This window comes from Miscanthus floridulus, chromosome 10, assembly GCF_019320115.1.
Source record: "Miscanthus floridulus cultivar M001 chromosome 10, ASM1932011v1, whole genome shotgun sequence".
Classification (NCBI taxonomy): Eukaryota; Viridiplantae; Streptophyta; class Magnoliopsida; order Poales; family Poaceae; genus Miscanthus; species Miscanthus floridulus.
In genome coordinates, this window is record NC_089589.1 from 40,640,809 (window position 1) to 40,645,975 (window position 5,167).

Below are 5,167 nucleotides of genomic sequence, written 5' to 3' on the forward strand. Positions count from 1 at the left end.
GAAGGCCTGAAAATTTTGGCAACCCGCCAGCGTAATTGGAAAGGCCTGGGATTTTGATTTTGTTTAATACTAGGTTAATCAATTAATTCCATAGCAACTTCAATACTTTGCAATATTTATTTTAAAAAATACTATTGATTAACTAATTATTTATTGTAAATAGGAAAATTTTGTAACCTAAAGTTTTTAATTTCTTTTATGAATATAGAATATAAATGTTACTAATACTAAGTATTTTGTTAATGCAAAAATATATTTGTAACTTAAAATTAATAAAACTAATATTATTCGATAGGAAATTTATTATCACATTATTGTAACGTCAATGTTTCAATTTTTTCTCGGTTTTTGACCAAAATTGACAGGAAATTTTTGTTGAACCTATAAAAATAAAGAAAATGTAGTATTTTTTGTTCTACAACTTTTTCAAATGAAAAAATGGCCTATATAAGGATTGTAGATATTGATGAGATGAACAAACTTGGTATTCAAAACTTTTCAATTTGAGACAATCTAGGGTTCCGAAAACTAGTTTGTAGGCGTCGAAATTTAAAAATCACAAATTTGAACCGTCCAAACTTTTTCAAATGGAAAGTTGACCAAAACAACAATTGTAGATCTTTTTGAGTTTAACAAACTTGGTATTCAAAACTTTTCAATTTGAAGTCATTTAGAGTTCATAATACTAGAGTCAAAGTGTTGTTTTTCCATTTGACCAAATTTGACTTGGTCAAACTTGCTCAAATGAGACACTAAATGACCTTAGATGAAAAAACTCTGAATAACAAGTTTGATCATCTCAGCAAGATCTACAATTGTTACATAGCTCATTTTCCCATTTGAGAAATTTTTATCAAACACTAGTCACAACTTCTTGAATCTCATAGACTTTCTAAAACTATGTCACACACTTGTGAAATTTGAACTACATTTTGTTCAAGCTTTCTCAAATGAAAAATGGCCTATATAAGGATTATAGATATTGATGAGATGAACAAACTTGGTATTCAAAACTTTTCAATTTGAGACAATCTAGGGTTCCGAAAACTAGTTTGTAGGCGTCAAAATTTAAAAATCATAAATTTGAACCGTCCAAACTTTCTCAAATGGAAAGTTGACCAAAACAACAATTGTAGATCTTTTTGAGTTTAACAAACTTGGTATTCAAAACTTTTCAATTTGAAGTCATTTAGAGTTCATAATACTAGAGTCAAAGTGTTGTTTTTTCATTTGACCAAATTTGACTTGGTCAAACTTGCATAACATATTACATAATATCCGTCTCTAAAACATAATATATTAAACATGCATCGTTGTATCATGCGGGCACAACAGTAAATTTTTTCTTGACGTATGACCCTTGGTTATGATCTTGTCGTAACCATGGAGTGTCTTCATCATTTAACATGATGCTTGGATCTTTCTTCACTATGAAGGGTGGAATTCGGACATTTCTTTCGTAATCTTCTGACATGTCTGACTTGTCTTCAATTCCCACTATATTTATTTTCCCAGAAAGAATTATGTGGCGCTTTGGCTCATTGATCATTGAGTTGATGTCTTCGTTTTTTCCTCTCTTTGATTTTGTAGACATGTCTTTCACATAGAACACCTGACTCACATCGGCAGCAAGGACGAATGGTTCCTCTTTTGTACCCAATATTGTTGAGGTCCACTGTTGTCATTCCATACTCTTTGTCGACTGTTACCCCTCCTCCGGTCAGCTTCACCCATTGGCACCGGAACAAAGGGACTTTAAAATTAGGTGCGTAGTCTAGTTCCCATATCTCTTCTATGCAGCCATAATATGTTTGTATATTCCTATTTGGATCTGTGCCATCTATACGAACACCACTATTTTGATTGGTGCTCCTTTTATCTTGGGCAACTGTGTAAAATGTATTCCCATTTATCTCGTACCCTTGGTACGTGAGGATATGCCACGATGGCTGCCTAGCCAACAAATACAGTTGCTCATCAATATTGTCATCGCCTTGACATTCTTTTCGCAACCAACCACTGAAACTTTCCATGTGCTGACGCCTAATCCAAGCTTCAGTCTTCCCTGGAAACTTGGATCGTAAGAACTCCTTATGTATCTCGATGTACGGATGCACCAATGACGAATTCTGAAGAACTGTGTAGTGTGCTTTATTGAAATAATCGTCTTCCATGCCAATATATGTTTTCTTCCCTAAAGTTCCTTTACCACTGAGTCTCCCCTCATGTCGTGATTCGGGAACGCCAATCGGGGCAAGGTCAGGAATAAAGTCAACACAGAACTCAATGACCTCCTCTGTTCCATAGCCCTAGGCGATGCTTCCTTCAGGCTTAGAACGGACTTTCATATATTTCTTCAAGACTCCCATAAACCTCTCGAAGGGGAACATGTTATGTAAGAACATAGGTCCAAGAATACTAATCTCCTTCACCAAATGAACTAGGAGGTGTGTCATGATATTAAAGAAGGATGGAGGGAACACCAACTCAAAGCTGACAAGACATTGAACCACATCATTCTGTAGAGTAGCTAGTTCCACTGGATTGATTGCCTTCTGAGAAATTGCATTGAGGAATGCACATAGCTTCACGGTGGCTAGACATACATGTGGAGGTAGAATTCCTCTTAAAGCAACTGGAAGCAATTGCGTCATAAGCACATGGCAGTCATGGGACTTTAAGTTTAGGAATTTCTTATCTGGCACATTTATTATACCCTTTATATTGGAGGAGAATCCCGATGGGACCTTGATGCTGCTTAGACATTCGAACATGCTGTCCCTCTCTTCTTTGCTAAGCGTGTAGCTAGCAGGACTTAAGTAATGACGTCCATCATCTGTCTTCTCTGGATGAAGGTTGTCTCGTTCTTTCATGCCCTGCAAGTCCTGGCGTGCTTCAAGTGAATCCTTTGGCTTCCCATACACCCCCATGAATCCTAACAGGTTCACACAAAGATTCTTTGTCAGGTGCATCACGTCGATTGCGTTGCGGACCTCTAGGACTTGCCAATAGGGTAGCTCCCAAAAGATGGACTTCTTCTTCCACATGGGTGCGTGTCCCTTAGCATCTTTGGGAACAGATTCACTGCCTTGTCCCTTTCCAAATACTACTTTCACATCCTTGACCTTTGCGAGTACATCTTCCCTGGTTCGGTTATGAGGCTTCTTCCGGTGGTCTGGCTTACCTTTAAAATGCTTCCCTTTCTTTCTTACTTGGTGATTCAAAGGAAGGAATCGACGATGGCCAAGGTACATAACCTTTCGACATCTTTTCAAATATATTCTGTCAAGGTCATCAAAACAATGTGTGCATGCATTATATCCTTTGTTTGTCTGACCTGAAAGATTACTTAAAGCAGGCCAATCATTGATGGTTACGAACAACATTACTCGTAGGTCAAAGTGTTCTTGTTTGTACTCATCCCAGACACGTACACCTGGTTTGTTCCATAAAACTAGAAGTTCTTCAACTAATGGCTTCAGATAGACATCAATATCGTTGCCAGGTTGCCTCGGACCTTGGATGAGGATCGGCATCATAATGAACTTCCGCTTCATGCATAACCATGGAGGAAGGTTGTAGATACATAGAGTAACTGGCCAAGTGCTATGACTAGTGCTCTGCTCTCCAAAAGGATTCATACCATCTGTACTTAAGGCGAACCTTAAGTTTCTAGCCTCATTTACAAACTCTGGAAATTCCCTGTCTATCGCTCTCCACTGGGACCCATCAGCTGGGTGTCTCAGCATATTGTCTACCTTACGGTCTTCTTTATACCACCTCAATAACTTTGCATGGTCTTTATTTCTGAACAAACGTTTTAAGCGTGGTATTATAGGAGCATACCACATAACCTTGGTAGGGATTTTCTTTCTAGGACGTTGTTCACCCTCGACGTCACCAGGATCATCGCGCCTGATCTTATACTGTGATGCTTTACATACCGAGCATTCATCCAAATTCTCGTATTCATTGCCATGGTAGAGGATGCAGTCATTAGGACATGCATGTATCTTCTGAATTTTTAATCCTAAAGGGCAGACAACCTTTTTTGCTTCGTACGTAGTGGTGGGCAATTCATTTGGCTTCGAAAGCATCTTCTTTATGAGGTTCAATAAATTCCCAAATGCCTTGTCGGATACACCATTCTTTGCCTTCTATTGTAGCAATTCCAGTGTTGTACCCAGCTTTTTTTGCCCCTCTTCGACCGTCGGGTATAGCAACTTCCTATGATCCTCAAGCATGCGCTCGAACTTAACTTTCTCTTTTTCACTTTCCCATTCTTGTTGTGCATCACGAATGGCATCACCAAGAGCATCACCGAGATCATCTTCTACCGCTACCTCTTCTTCATCTCCCCCATTGTAGTATCATCAAAGGCACCATACTGAGCAATAATGTCATCAATGTCTAAATCTTCTCCTTCACCTTCTTCCATCATGACCCCGCTTTCTCCATGCTTAGTCCAACATATATAGTTTGACATGAAACCTGACTTAAGCAAATGTGAATGAAGACTCATTGAGCTTGAATATTCCTTTAAATTCTTACATAGGGCACATGGACAGCACATGAAACCATCCCGCTTATTTGCCTCGGCCACACCTAAGAAATAGTGCAAGCCCTCAATAAAGTCTTGGGAGCGGCGATCGGCATTGTACATCCAATGGCGTGACATAATCTGTATTACACGACAAATTATGAAAACCTTGAACATAATTAAGTATTTTTTACACAACATAAATGACACACACACGGTTGATTAATTAACTAAGCCTGGCTACAACGTAAGCAATCCCAACTATCACTAAACAAACTAAAACTACAATGCACTTCAGTAACATAATTATTTCGTGATCGTACGCAACTAAAACAGACAAATCATTCTTCTGTTGAATATCAATAAGCTTCTCCTGCTGGCTCACTACCTCATCAGCAGCAGCCGCTACCTCAAGCGCACCCAAATTCTGCACGTATGTAGCATAATCTTCCTCCCAGTACCAACCATCGCATCCATTGCCCTCCCACTAAAATTAAAGCCAAAAAATATTTAGTAAAAAATATTCAAGAAAAGCAGATCAATTAGCCATAATTATAAAATGCGTAAGAAACTCACATCGCGATCCGGGCACTTGTAGAAAACACGACCCTTGTTGGGTCCCTGTCT